This window comes from Mauremys mutica, chromosome 18 (assembly GCF_020497125.1).
Source record: "Mauremys mutica isolate MM-2020 ecotype Southern chromosome 18, ASM2049712v1, whole genome shotgun sequence".
NCBI classification, from domain to species: Eukaryota; Metazoa; Chordata; order Testudines; family Geoemydidae; genus Mauremys; species Mauremys mutica.
The window spans coordinates 3,957,741-3,973,579 of NC_059089.1; the positions used below are offsets into that span (position 1 = coordinate 3,957,741).

A 15,839-nucleotide genomic window follows, 5' to 3' on the forward strand; every position below is an offset into this window, starting at 1 on the left:
TTGTCTTAACTATCTTGAGCAGTTTAGTATCATCTGCAAATTTTGCCACCTCACTGTTTACCCCTTTCTCCAGATCATTTATGAATAAATTGAATAGGATTGGTCCTAGGACTGACCCTTGGGGAACACCACTAGTTACCCCTCTCCATTCTGAGAATTTACCATTAATTCCTACCCTTTGTTCCCTGTCCTTTAACCAGTTCTCAATCCATGAAAGGACCTTTCCTTTTATCCCATGACAGCTTAATTTACGTAAGAGCCTTTGGTGAGGGACCTTGTCAAAGGCTTTCTGGAAATCTAAGTACACTATGTCCACCGGATCCCCCTTGTCCACATGTTTGTTGACCCCTTCAAAGAACTCTTATAGATTAGTAAGACACGATTTCCCTTTACAGAAACCATGTTGACTATTGCTCAAGAGTTTATGTTTTTCTATGTGTCTGACAATTTTATTCTTTACTATTGTTTCAACTAATTTGCCCGGTACTGACGTTAGACTTATCGGTCTGTAATTGCCGGGATCACCCCTACAGCCCTTTTTAAATATTGGCGTTACATTAGCTAACTTCCAGTCATTGGGTACCGAAGCCGATTTAAAGGACAGGTTACAAACCTTAGTTAATAGTTCAGCAACTTCACATTTGAGTTCTTTCAGAACTCTTGGGTGAATGCCATCTGGTCCCGGTGACTTGTTAATGTTGAGTTTATCAATTAATTCCAAAACCTCCTCTAGTGACACTTCAATCTGTGACAGTTCCTCAGATTTGTCACCTACAAAAGCCAGCTCAGGTTTGGGAATCTCCCTAACATCCTCAGCCGTGAAGACTGAAGCAAAGAATCCATTTAGTTTCTCCGCAATGACTTTATCATCTTTAAGTGCTCCTTTTGAATTTTGATCGTCAAGGGGCCCCACTGGTTGTTTAGCAGGCTTCCTGCTTCTGATGTATTTAAAAAACATTTTGTTATTACCTTTGGAGTTGTTGGCTAGCTGTTCTTCAAACTCCTCTTTGGCTTTTCTTATTACACTCTTGCACTTAAGTTGGCAGTGTTTGTGCTCCTTTCTATTTGCCTCACTAGGATTTGACTTCCACTTTTTAAAGGAAGTCTTTTTATCTCTCACTGCTTCTTTTACATGGTTGTTAAGCCACGGTGGCTCTTTTTTAGTTCTTTTACTGTTTTTCTTAATTTGGGATATACATTGAAGTTGGGCCTCTATTATGGTGTCTTTAAAAAGGGCCCACGCAACTTGCAGGGATTTCACTTTAGTCACTGTACCTTTTAACTTTTGTCTAACTAACCCTCTCATTTTTGTATAGTTCCCCCTTTTGAAATTAAAGGCCACAGTGTTGGGCAGTTGAGGTGTTCTTCCCACCACAGGGATGTTGAATGCTATTGTATTATGGTCACTATTTCCAAGCGGTCCTGCTACAGTTACCTCTTGGACCAGCTCCTGCGCTCCACTCAGGATTAAATCTAGAGTCGCCTCTCCCCTTGTGGGTTCCCGTACCAGCTGCTCCATGAAGCAGTCATTTAAAGTATCGAGAAATTTTATCTCTGCATTTCGTCCTGAAGTGAAATGTTCCCAGTCAATATGGGGATAATTGAAATCCCCCACTATTATTGGGTTCTTAATTTTGATAGCCTCTCTAATTTCCCTTAGCATTTCATCATCACTATTACTGTCCTGGTCAGGTGGTCGATAATAGATCCCTACTGTTATATTTTTACTAGAGCATGAAATTTCTATCCATAGAGACTCTATGGAACCTGTGGATTCGCTTAAGATTTTTACTTCATTTGAATCTACACTTTCTTTAACATATAGTGCCACTCCTCCCCCTGCACGGCCTGTTCTGTCCTTCCGATATATTTTGTATCCCGGAATGATTGTGTCCCATTGATTGCTCTCAGTCCACCAGGTTTCTGTGATGCCTATTATATCTATATCCTCCTTTATCACAAGGCACTCTAGTTCACCCATCTTATTATTTAGACTTCTGGCATTTGTGTACAAGCACTTTAAAAACTTGTCCCTGTTTATTAGCCTACCTTTTTCTGATGTGCCAGATTCTTTTTTATTTGACTGTTTATCATCTGATCCGGCCCTTACATTATACTTCTCATTCCTCTGCTCCTGACTATAACCTGGAGATTCTCTATCATCAGACTCTCCCCTAAGAGAAGTCTGTGTCCGATCCACACGCTCCTCCACAGCAGTCGGCTTTCCCCCATCTCCTAGTTTAAAAACTGCTCTACAACCTTTTTAATGTTTAGTGCCAGCAGTCTGGTTCCACTTTGGTTTAGGTGGAGCCCATCTCTCCTGTATAGGCTCCTCCCATCCCAGAAGTTTCCCCAGTTCCTAATGAACGTGAACCCCTCCTCTCTACACCATCGTCTCATCCACGCATTGAGACTCTGAAGCTCTGCCTGCCTACCTGGCCCTGCGCGTGGAACTGGGAGCATTTCTGAAAATGCCACCATAGAGGTCCTGGATTTCAGTCTCTTCCCTAGCAGCCTAAATTTGGCTTCCAGGACATCTCTCCTATCCTTCCCTATGTCATTGGTACCTACATGTACCACGACCACCGGCTCCTCCCCAGCACTACACATAAGTCTATCTAGATGCCTCGAGAGATCCGCAACCTTCGCACCAGGCAGGCAAGTCACCATACGGTTCTCCCGGTCATCACAGACCCAGCTATCTATATTTCTAATAATCGAATCTCCCATTACTAACACCTGCCTTTTCCTAGAAACTGGAGTTCCCTCCCCCGGAGAGGCAACCTCAGTGCGAGAGGCAACCCCAGCACCATCTGGAAGGAGGGTCCCAACTACGGGAAGGTTTCCCTCTGCTCCCATTGACTGCTCTACTACCCTGGGCCCTTCTTCCTCCTCAACAGCACAGGAGCTGTCTAAGCGGAGGTGGGACAATTCTACAGTGTCCCGGAAAGCCTCATCAACATACCTCTCTGCCTCTCTCAGCTCCTCCAGTTCCGCCACCCTGGCCTCCAAAGTCCGTACATACCACTGATCATGGTCATTTTCTTGACATCTTGTCTGCTTCCTGGTTCTCCTCCTACCTCTGTGTCGGAGAAAAACTCAGTTCTCGCTTTTTGTTTGGGTGCAGCAAAATCAAATACTTTATTCTTTCTCTAGTAATTACAATAGAGGGAGGGAGTGTCCTAGGAAACAGGGTCGCCCCAGTCCCGGACAGGTCTCTCTCAATTGGTAAACAATTACAGCAAGCCTTTATACTTTTGTTACAGACAATAACTAACAATAATACAGACAGTAAAGAGAAACAATTGCATTTTGTTTATACATAAGCCTTTCTGCTATCTTATTTGTCTCACTACAACAAAAAGCAAGCCTGCATATTTGGTTATCAGTGCAAGGTCGTAATAACTTTTCACACAGTTCGTTCTCTGCCTCACACTATCTTCGCTTCTACAAATCTCACGTCATTAGGGTCACAGCTAGCCTAACTCATGCTAACTAACTGACATGCATTAAGATCCCTTCAAATCCTTGTTCATTCCTTCCCTGCTTCCACACTCCCCCCTTTTGTACTTCTAGTACAACAGATATTTTCAAATCTCTATTTGCATTAAACCATGGATTTCAGATTCTACAGCAGATATGTCAACCTTAGGGGTTTTCATTGGATGTAACGACAATGCATGATTAGCATGAACATGAAAGGTATTACTATCATTACATCCTTTACAACAACAACAACAATAACATAATCCTAAACTAACTAACAACACTGCAAACAATAACATTCCCATAGGAATAATATAATGGGGTTGTTGTACAGTTTTGGTTACAAAGCACAATACATCATACTTAGTACATAAAGTAGATACTCTATACGCTGTATGAAAGGCATTCTTTTCAGCATGATATATATTCTGAAGCATGTGAATTTGCCCTTGCAATTCAGAGATTCTTTGAACCTCTGGTAACAATGAAAGCAAATTTTGAAACCGATCAGGCACTACTCTAGTCCAATTAAAATATACCTGAAATCTAAGAGCTACTAACAACATTCTATGTGCACGCCAGTAAATGATATGATTGCCTGCAGCAGTGGTAAGATTAATATGTATATCTTGTAATGTGGTGGCATTAACGTACACACAGCTATCATTAGCTTGAAAAAGTGGGTGTCCTGTCAGGGTAGTTCCTTGACCTCTACCCTCCCAGCAAATATTGTCTTAAACAGTGACAACTTCCCCTGGCTTCAGTTTCCGTACACACTGAAGCTGTGGTGGTTCTAACGGCCAAAATGTCCATAGATTTCCTAACCCCATCCAAATATCAGCTGTAATCCCAGAAGCACTAACTAAAAATCGATTAGGAGAATCAGGCGGTCTCACTTCCCAGATATCTCGGTGAATCACCCAATCCCATATGCATCCTCCCCATGGACCCGGTAGGATTCGGTATGTGGGAGCCCACACCCCCTTAACCGGTCCATATGCTTGGAAGGAGCACTGTGAACGTCCACACTTCCATCCAGAAAGTTTCCAAGTATGTCTCCATAGCCACAGATTAGATGGTACTCCTGACGTGTCTGTAAGGGCAGTGGGCCAAGCTTGGTGCTCAAGTTCATTCCGAATGGCCATCAGCTGGTCATTCAGGAAATCTTGAATTTCCGAACATGCTAGATCCCACTGCAATGCCTTCCCAGCCTCAGTGATATTCAGTACCATCTCTCTCAATAACTTCTGGGTCATAGAACTAAGGGCGGAAATGACATGTAACTCACCCACTCCGGTTTGTACTTGGGTTAGCTGCGCCTCAGAAATTAGGCAGGTGGCCTTCTCTAGTTGGCCCAATTTCTCATCATGTTCTTGATTCTTAAAAATATTCCAAACTGCTGCGGCACTATTGGCCCCATCCCATAAGGATCCGGTCAGGTCCCTCTTCTTTCTAGAGGAAATAACCCAGGCCCTCTGTTGTGCTAATCTAATGGCAGCCCCTTGTGAACAATTTGGATATGTAGAGGTGATCTGAAAACTAGATAAAGGCAATGTAAACTTCACAGTCCCTAGTGTAGTGTTAATTACAGTCCACCGATATTCTGCTACATCTCTCTGTAGCGTAGGTCTATACCACATCTGTTGGTTGTATATATATTTATATATTTCCGGGAGGCATTAATATTAATAGCATAAGAGGGAGTGTATTGCAATAAAGTACAGGTTACATTATCAGTCACTGGAATGGTTTCAATACAGGTAAAATTTCCAGTAGCAGAACAAACTCTTTGGGTATTCGTTTGATTATTCACTAATTGGGTAACCAAATAACAATAAGGGCCTCTTTTAGGTAACATAGCACAAATTCCAGGAATAACCATCATATCTACTTCACTATGGAACCCATCAATTTCATTCATAAATTCTTGGGGCTTATTTGCAGTAATATTATGGATCTCTATTTTCACTGATCCATTTGTTTTCCACTCAATTGTTCGCTCATATGAATTCTTTTGAACTTTAAAAAATAGTCTCTCTGAGCAATATTCTAATAAATCACTAAGATGGGAAGGCCTTGGCCAATGAATTTCATTAGAATATACAATTTTGTTTGTATCTGGATAAATTATAGAAGTGATGGCCAGGGTTGAGGGGCTAGTGGGGGTAACCTTTGTGGTAGCAAGGCGCTTTCGGTATTCATCATCTGAAAGCCAATTAGGGAGGGCAGTACATCCCCAGGGTACTTGTCCATAAGCACAGAGCCCTGCTCCTGGAAGAAATCCAAGCCACCATTCAACCCCACATTCCCAAGCACGCTCCCCACAGTTCCCTCCTTGCCAATTAACTGGGTCTGTTGGTCATGACACGATGCTCTGCGGAAGTCTTGGCAGGATGAACCCAAAGTTTCATGGCAAGGCACCTTGTTTATATAGTGATTTTCCTTCATTGGGACCAATCAGTTTTGCACCGTCGTGCTGTAATCAATTGTTGTTTGACAAGTGCTTGTTTTCTTAAATTGTCCTTCTCATCCTTTATCTTGTTCCTTCATCTAGTCCCTCAGAGAGTTCTCCCAGGCTGGTTTAGATCCCAGTTATCTTGTCCCCACTGATAGGTGCCTGTCTCATCTTTAGAGTCATCAGTCTGCCCTCCTCTGACATTTCAGTTGCGGTGTGTTGCAGCCTCCTGGTGCCCTTGCATCTGTCTCCGGTTCCTCCCTCGTACATCTGGTTCAGCGATGGCCTTCACACTTACCTCTTAACATGTACATTCCTCCATTCACACACAAAACAGAATTAATTTACACAGAACATTTTGAACAGGAACATCAAATCGCAATGCAAAAGAAAACAACCATGGCATTCTTTTACTTATTTTAAAATGCTAAACCTGCAACAAATTGGTGACCCTCAAAGGTCTGTTACTGCCTTGAAATCAGTCCAGACACAGATCCTGGCTGATGTATCTCTACCCATTAGGCCATTCCTTTCTGTTATTTAAAAAGGGTGGCTAGCAGGATGTGATCAGATCATACACCAATACGCTTAATGCAGGCTACATAATTATTCTTTATCCTTCATTCCAAATTATATAAAATACAAACATAAAATCCCACCACTACATTTGGGGGAAGAGTTTGGAGGAGATCAGTTCCTGATTTTTATTTGACCTCTCTCCTGTACTTGTATTGGTTTGGCCTTCCCCTTTCCATCCCTGTTTGAGGTTTCTGTCTCTATCCCAGCAGGTGACGCAATGGTAGGTGAGAAAGAGGAGCAGAATTCTCAGCAGGAAAATGTTGAGCAAGTGGCTAAACACAGAGAATTATCGCAAAGATCGAAAAGGAATGTGTCCAGGAGTCATGAGCAGAGAAAATCCTGTGAGATTCAGCACAGACCAGAAAGAGAGCAGGGAAACCATCCAGGCAAGAAAGTAGGTAAATGAATTTCCTTTCGGGGAACTCAGATGGACCTCAACGAAACCACAACACAGCAGGAAATCCTCATGGGAAAGAGGAAAAAATACATGCACTGAAGGTGGGAAAAATTTATGTGACTTCTGAGTCCTTATAAAGCATCAGAGAATCCATACAGGAGAAAGGCCCTTTGAATGCCGTGAGTGTGGGAAATGCTTCACTAAGAGCTCATTCCTTTCTGAACATCAGAGAATCCACACAGGGGAAAGGCCCTATGAATGCTGTGAGTGTGGGAAAAACTTCACTCACAGATCAGGCTTTTTTCGCCATCTGAGAATCAACAGAGGGGAGAGGCCCTATGAATGCAGTGAGTGTGGGAAAAGCTTCAATCGCAGCTCACACCTTATTAGGCATCAGATAATCCACACAAGAGAGAGGGCCTATAAATGCAATGATTGTGGGAAAAGCTTCACTAAGAGCTCAGCCCTTTCTGAACATCACAAAATCCACACAGGAGAGAGGGCCCTATCAATGCAGTGAGTGTGGGAAAACCTTCTCTTGGCTCTCAACTCACGTTAGCCATCAGAGAATCTGCCAGGGAGATCAACACTATAAAAACCTCTAGGGCTATCAATACTTTCTTTTTCTTTAATAATTTTCTTGATTCCCACACAGTAACTTTTGAAGCTGTTTGAACTGTTTGCAGCATGGTTATCCCTCAGTTTGACCAGATGAGTGGCCCATTTTTGCCTTTTTACAGTTTGCCCTGTTTTGAGGTGGACCCATTTGTCCTTTCTATCAACTCCATTGTCTCATGAGTAATTCTAGTGTGTCCTTCCTATCAGGAACCAGGGAGCATCACATTTATACCATTCCTCCTATTGCAAAGTTATTGTTAGAGTCACAAATGATTCAGATTGTATCATTGCCACTTGTTCTCCCATTGCTCTGGGTTGTGCAGTTCTATTGGGAATTTTTCAAATTATACCTAAATGAAGAGGAGCAGGGGCAGGAAAAAAAGTGTCATTTCAGCCTCTGTGACACCGGATGGATACGGGGCAACTCAGAGATTCCCTCCTTCTCCATCACTGCAGAACTGTTACCTTTTGTCTCAGCCATCAAGTTTAAATGTTGTAACTTCTACATCTAGACCAGGGTGGCCAACCTGGGAGTGGGGCTGTTGCTTGCTGGGGAGAGGGGTGCAGACAGGGGTAAGGGGGTCAAGGCCAAGCTGGGATCCAGAGGCCCAGGCTGAGGATGAGGTTGGGGAAGAGCTTGGGCAGAGTGGGGCTGAGTGCTGCTCCCTCCATGGGGGCTGGCTCAGGCCCTGAGGTGCCCCCATGAATGTTCCTCTGTGTCCCCCTAGGAGTCATGCCCCACATTTTGGGGACCACTGAACCCTACTCGCTAATCAGGGGCTAGTGATGCCAAAGCCCAGGGAAAGGGAGAACAAGTGCGGGCCCCCCAGCACTGGAGCCATGTGAAGGGGCTGCAGGAGAGGGGCAATGGCTGGTGGCACAGGGAGTTAAGGGCAAAGGGGGCACAGGAGGGGGCAGGAGTTAGGGGTGAAGGAGGTGCAAGGGCTGGGAGTGCAGGAGCTAGCGGTAAAGGGGGAGTGGGGATCGTCCAGGGGCAATGGGGAAGTGCCAAAGTACAAGCTTTGCCCAGGGCACCATTTTCCCTAATGCTGGTCTGAGCAAACAATTGGAAATGACCCTTCAGTGAGAACAGAACCACAGTGTAGAAAAGCCCCTTTGTTAAGTGGTGGTGACTGAGGGCTTAGGGAAATGGGTTAGAAAGCAATAGGCGTCTTTCTGTGGAGGTTTGATTCTTGCCTGCTAGGCAAGGCTGGTGTGTGGTGTCTCCATGGCTGCACTTTCAGTGTCTGATCACCCACAGTGCCACAGGGAGCCAAGTCTAGCCATATTCAGAGGCTCTATGCCAGGGTTTCTCAAACTTCCTTTCACTGCAACCCCCTTCTGCTAAAAAAAAACGTTACTACATGGCCCTGGAAAGAGGGACCAAGCCCCTCCCCACTGAGCAGAGGCAGGGGAGATAAAGCCTGAGCCCTGCCCCAGTTAGGGGAGGGCAAAACCAGAGCTTGAGGGATTTAGACCTGGGTGGTGGGGTTCAGACTTTTGGCTTCAGCCCCAGGCACCAACAAGTCTAATGCCAGCCCTGGCGACCCCATTGAAACAGGGTCACATCCCACTTTGGGGTCCTGACTTTCAGTTTGAGAACCACTGCTCTGTGCTGATGGGAGAGAGTTTTTCTGTGGGTGCAGTTAATCCACTTTCCAAGAGCTGGCAGCTATGTCAGTGGGAGAAGCTATATCGGTGGGTGTGCAAGCTGTGGTGTTTACCACATTTAAGAAGTTTAATCAAACCCCATTTTTAAAACCACCTGTGGTCTGGGAATGGCAAAGGACCTCGATGAAGCAGGGTTTGTCCTTCAAAGTCCTGGAGATCACGATTCCCTATTCAGGTTATTGTGGGGGTATAGCTCAGTGGTAGAGTGCTTGTCTACAGCTCAAGTGATTCTCAGTTCAAATCTCCATGTTCTCTTACAACCTTCTTTCTTTTTTTTAAAAAAAGGAAAACATTTTCATTTCCATTCTCCATTATGTTCAGGAGCTCCACTATACGGGGGTGCTTGATATGAATGTAAACACTCAACATTTCACTGTCCAAATGCATAAAAACCTAGCGAAGCTGTCCATCAGCTGAAATCAGTTCCAATCCTCTAAGTGTCTAGTTTATGTTTTCATCAATTAAACAAAGGTATCATAGGAATGTACATTTGCAGATCCCTCTTCTCCAGGAGCTATGCTGTGCAGAAGAACAAGAGCCACATCCAGTTGAAGTTCAGGAGTCTGATGACAAATGTTCTGAGGGCTGGAAAAAATAACTTCTAGTGAGCTATTGAACAAGCTCAACCTTTTTAGCTTATCAAAAGAAGATTAAAAGGTGACTTCATTGAAGTATTGAAGGGCCTTAATGGAGAGAAAAGGTTGTGTATTAAAGGACTCTTTAATCTAGCAGAGAAAGGAATAACAAGACCCAGTGACTGGAAGGTGAAAAGAGACAAATTCATATTACAAATAAGACACAAATATTCAACAGTGAGGATGATACACCGCAGGAACAAGCTATCAAGGAAAGTGGTGGATTCTCCATCTCCTGATGTCATTTAATGAAGACTAGATGCCTTTCTGGAATGTGTTTGCCCCAAAAGTAGCTCTTGTGTCATACAGGAGGCCTGTGATATGCAGGGGGTCAGATTAGATGCTCTAATGGTCTCTTCTGGCCATAAAGTGGACTAACTTCTGAAAAACTGGGTGTAGCATTGGGAGCAGCGTCTGATGTTTTCCTGTCTAGCCGGCTTGCCTCCTAGAACAAACGCTCCTTGAGTGGGGTGATCCACAGGGAGTAGCTCAAACCTCCAAAGTGCCTGGCCAGGGGCAGGACATTAGCACAGCAAGGGAGGGGTGTGGCAGTGACATCACAAAGGCTTTTTGCAGGACCTCAGACTATTGGTCAAAGGTGGGGGGGAGGTGGTGACCTCACAGAGAGATGCTGACATCAGCCAGGCAGGACAGGGGCGAGGGGCCAGGGAAACCTCAGAGACCCCTGTGGCTTTGCTTCAGCAAGTCTCCTTCTCCAGGTCTCTCTTTGAGGACTGAGAGCATATTCGGGTTCACGGACGTGAGCACCAGGAGGAACCTCTTTCGAGTTTTCTCCTTCCCTTTTCCTAATTTTACTAGAAAACAGCCGTCCCTGTTTAGAAGGTAAGAGCCTCCTCAAGGTTTGAAACCTGTTCAGTCTGATCCATCTGGTGACAGTTGAATTCTAGGCATGGAAAACACGAGCTTAAGGAGGCAGAATTTTATTCCACACTTGGGATTTTGTCCCATAGAATCAGTGGAGACATTAGGGTTTGTCCTTTTTGTTTCACCTTTTCTCCATCCACCGCTCCCCCCTCCTTTCTCTTCATCTCTTGCTTCTTTTGTCTTTTCACCTGTTTCCCTCCCAACAGCAGGAGCGGGGTATGTGTGTGTGTGTTGCGGGGGCGTGCTCGGCAGCTCCCACTGTGGGAGGTCCACCCAAAAATGTGGGGCTGAAATAGTGCTCGGGCAGTGATCCCCACCAGTGACCTGGGCCATCCTTTGGGCTCTCTGGTGAGAACCCTCAGCCTCCGGTCCTCAGTCTCTACCCTGATTGGTTGTGCAGGGGGTTATTGACAGGGAGGAGACTCAGGTCCTTGTTGTTCTCTTTTAAGACCAAGTAAATAAGTCAGAACCAGTTCTATGTTTGACAAATTTTGCTGCTTCTCTGTATTAATGATCTCTGACCGGTCATGATTCTCTCTAACCTTGCAGTTCTCCTCAAATACTTGCTGAATAATTACTGTGCGCTGTTGTTGGTCTGGAGCTCATCTGAGAGCACTTTATTCAAGTCATTCAATGTGTGAAATTCAAGATCCCATGGTTAGTTTTAAAATCAGGGCTCTTGGGTCCTATTCCCAACTCTGCCACTGGCCGGCTGTGTGACCTAAGACAAGTCAATTCTCCATTCTCAGCCTTAGCTTCTCCCTCTTTCAAGTATGGAAAATAATGATCCGCTCCTACCTACCTCACGGTGGGTGGGGATCCATTGGAGAGTGTCACTAGGAGTAATGCATAATATGAGGTGTCCTATCACATTTACTCCAATCAGATTTTGACATAATAGAATAGCTGAAATAGTCTATTTCATTTATATTTTTTTTATTTTGCAATTGTTAAGAGCAGCAACTACTTAGCTCAGACTGAAGCATCTTATATAATGTTTGTGGTCTAAGTGTCTCCTCTTTGTGTGTTATGAGACAATTTAACACACTCTGACAAACAGGAGTTGCTTTTGTTTTGCAACAAAACATTTTTGCAAAGAACTTTCATCCCACTTGTTTTGATTTCGAGAAACAAACTGGTTTAGTCTGAAGGGGATTTTCTGACATTGAGCAGGTGCAGTGTGTCCTGTGACACCCGCCCGCTATACGGCGGCCCCTGCTGAGGGCGCCCTTGCTGCAGCTGCAGCTGGTTCTGCTGGCGCCCTGTGGTTGCCCTCGTTCGTCCAGGAACAAGCCTCAGGTGAGCTGAAAAGAATCCTGTCCAACCGCGTCTGGCAGCTGCCATCATGTAGGCCGAAGTCCCCACACCTGCCGGGGAGACAAACCAGCCACCAGAAAGTGGTCTATTGTCTCACGTGGTGCCAGAGCCTGACACGGCGCCCATGGGCAACCTTTGCTCTGCACACACCGGCCATGCACACGCTGGCCGGATCCCATGAAAGATGTGTCACTGCACGTCTCGGTACTTAAAAGGTACCTGTCCCACTGGCAGTGAGTTCTGGGGACAGTTGCTCACTTTCAGTTAATGTAACTGTATGTGCAGCTCTGTGCAGTCACATTTGATAGAAGTTTGGTAATTAAATTATACAAGAGGGTCAGGTAAAGTGGCTACTACCACCAGTACTACCGCCCTCAGCAGTCCTGGGGAAAGACTAATGCCGCCAAAGTGACTTTGGGCCAGTAGGTCAACCAAGAGGGCGGCCTCCTGTGCCTGGCTGCAGCCCAGCTGCAGAACTCAGAGTAAACTCAGCTCCCATTCCTCCCTACAGGGCTCCAGGCAAGGCCAGCCTGCTGGATCCGGTGTCCCCTCTGGCGACAAGTCACAACAGCCAGCAGGCAAAAGACCAGCTCCTGTGTCATTTGAAACAGCAAGACAAAGCCTTGAAACTCCAACTTAGGTATGAAGCAACAGGTCCCAGAGTCCCCCTGAGATCTGAGCTCAGCTCGCACTAGTCAGTGTTCTGACAGCTGAACTTTACGCCATGGGACCAGATGGTGTCACAGTCTCTAGACACCTGTGACTCTCAGCTGGCAGGTTTGCACTCTGCACTCACAGCTTCCCCTCAGCTTTCTCAGCACCTGGCCCCACAGCGCTTCCTGCCAGCCAGAGACTGCGCTTTCTGGGCCTGCTCCTGCAGATGTGGGCTTCTATCCTGCTTCCTAAGGACTCAGCAGGAGAGAGGAGCCTTCCCAGGAAATTGCTACAGCTGCTTCTGGGAATCCACATGTGCCTCTGGATACCTCCAGGAATCATTTGGCTCCTGGCACACGAAGCAACTTAAAAGCTGAGTGCTTAGAGAGGAGCGACTCAAACCCTGGGCTCCTAGATTAAGAGCCTGATGCTTTAACCAACTGAGCTAACCAGACTCGTTGGCAGAATCTCCTCCTTTTACCACAAGAGCGAGCAGGCAGGCAAAAGAGAGGCAAAAAAACCTCCCAGCAACCCCTTCTCTTTTTCTGCACAGCCACTGCCTGTCAGCAGGGTTCCTCCTCCTCCTCCCTCCTGTGCCTCAGTGCGACTAATTCTCCGCACCTAGACAGCCGGTCCGTCCGCTGCACCCCAATCCCCCAGGCCTGAGCCTCCCTGCCAAAGCCCTGCACCTGGCTCCAGAGAATTAAGTCTGGCATCTCGCTGGGAACTCGACTTCTTGTGCCCAGAGCGTCTCGGCCCCCTCAGTAGATGATTTGAGAAACACAGTGTCATCCTTTTCCAAAGAAGAGCTTAGGCCCCCTCATCATGTGCCCTAAAGGATAAGGCATCTCCCTGAGGATTGGCTGATTCAGGATTTGTGTCCCCTCGTGGTTGTGCTCACTTTGTGCTGCAAGTCCTGCTCCCTTCAGGGCTGGAACCTCTTCTTGGCCGCTCAGGCCAATGCTCTGCCTTCAGCTAGAGCCCCGGGAAGGAGTTGGGGGATGGGCACAACAAAGGTGCTTCCAGTCTCGCCTTTACCATTCCTGACTTACCAAAGAAAATGGGCGGCTGCCCGGGCTAGCGTGTCGAGCAGTTTCCCTCTTCCAAATGTGCACCTGTCCCTGTTCTATGGGCTTGGGAACACTTGCAAGTTTGAGCGCATTAAAGCAGCCCTAACTCCTGAGGTGTCCACACTCGCAAGGCACATGGAGCGTCTGGGCTCTGCAGCTGGAGCTCTCCGGGTAATCCACCTCCATGAGAAGCATCACTGCACCTCGGCTGAAATGCCCAGGCATCACTGCACTGTGATTGGCTTTCGGAAATGTCCCATAGTCCCCTGAAGTCAAGTGCCCACTCTGGTCATTGTTTTGAAATCGGCTGCAGGCATGCAGATATCCCCTTTCAAAGCTCCGTTTCTGACAGTCGGCTGCTTATCTGCTCTGGGACAAAGCAACCATTAGTGGGGAATGCTGCTGCTGTTGTGAGTGTGTATGAGGGGAGGTGGGGGGGTGTCTGCTGTCCGAACACACAAGACAGCATGCTGACACACTCTCAGCCCCCCAAACACACTGTCGCTCTCGCCACGTACACACAACACACTCCCTGTCACACTCCACCCCTGCCCCCATTTGAAAAGCACGTTGCAGCCACTTGCACACTGGGATAGCTACCACAATGCACTGTTCTCTGTGGCATTGCCAGAGCTGCTAATGCAGCTGTCAGTGTGAACACACGGCAGCGGTTTCCCTGCTGTGGTTTAACTCCCAGTGCTCTACCTCTGCAAGTGTAGCCAAGCCCTAAATTTTCCAAACCAACCGAACTCAGTAACTGCCCTCCACCACCACGTGCAGGGAGTAGGGGCACCGTGGGGCACACGCCGCACTTGCTGGCTCAGCCTGGTGCAAGGTGGGGTGGCCACCTCCCCGTTGATGAGACCTGGCCCCACCATCTCCGCGGAGCTCCAGTCTGCCCTGCTGCCGTCCCTGTCTGTGTTGTCTTCTCTAGCAGTTGACTGGAAGGTGCACGTGTAGTGGTGTTGTCTCCAAGGGCAAAAGCAGGAAGAATGGTGCCTTCATAGCCCACCCAATATTCCATAATATAGTTAAGGAAAATATTTCTCAATGAACTCTCAGTAAAAGATCAGAAGCAGCCAGTGTCTGCAGCAGTCTATGAGCATTGGTATTTTCTTGAAATTTGTCAGACTAACCTAACTAACACCTAACACACATTTGAACCTCTTTTCACACTGTTGCTTATTCTCAAGGTCTGCTTTGCCTCCAGACAGATCCATTCTCTTTCAGAACAGCCTTGCTCTTTCACTGAGGTGTCGGAGTATACACTTCCCTTCACTCTTTTCTCAGACAAACACTAGTATTAACTGTTTGCTACTGATGGGTTTAGAAAGCATTTGTCAAATGGAAGATGCCATTTCTGAGGGATTGTTCCCAAGATCCAGTACTTTGTGTTCCAACATCTCCCAACTTCCTTGGTGAATATAAGACCAAGGTTTCTTTGCAATATACAAGAAGAAAGGAGTTTTTTACCCCAGATGGGACTTGAACCCACAATCTCTGGCTTAGGAAGCCAATGCCTTATCCATTAGGCCACTGGGGCTCTTAACTGTACATGAAAGAGGGATGGAAATTCCCTCTCATAATTGCACATTCCTCACATTCACTCAGAAGCCAAATACCCCATTTAATGGCTTTACAGAAATGACCAACCTAACAGAAGCCCCACTTCCCTCCTGAAATGACGTCCAGTGGGAGAAGCCAGGACAACAGGGTGGGGTGGCAAGTGGTGGCCAGACTCTCACCGCCAGGGTCTCGTCTAGCTCAGGGTCCAGCTCAACCTCCTCCCCGCGCCACTGGCCCCCCGTCCCCTTCCACCACCAGGTCAACCCGGGCACTAGGGCAGGAACAGGGTGAGGCAGCAAGTCAAGCTGAGCAAGGCAGGCAAAAGCGAGTCTTGTCTTCATGGGCCACTCACATGATGTCCTTTTTGTGTGCAACTGCTGCAAAAACCTCCCAGACAGAGAAGCAGCAGGCCAAAATACTGCTACGCAGCTGCTAAAGTAGCTCAGTTGGGAGAGCGTTAGACTGAAGAACTAAAGGTCCCTGGTTTAATCCCAGGCTTTGGCAGG

At 46.6% G+C, this 15,839-nt stretch overlaps 1 non-coding gene across 1 annotated transcript; it reads right to left on the reverse strand.

Annotated features, from left to right (window-relative positions):
• Nucleotides 1–15,237: 15,237 nt before the first annotated feature.
• Nucleotides 15,238–15,310, reverse strand: TRNAR-CCU. The gene has a single exon. It is a non-coding gene; the product is annotated as a tRNA-Arg (tRNA).
• Nucleotides 15,311–15,839: the final 529 nt, after the last annotated feature.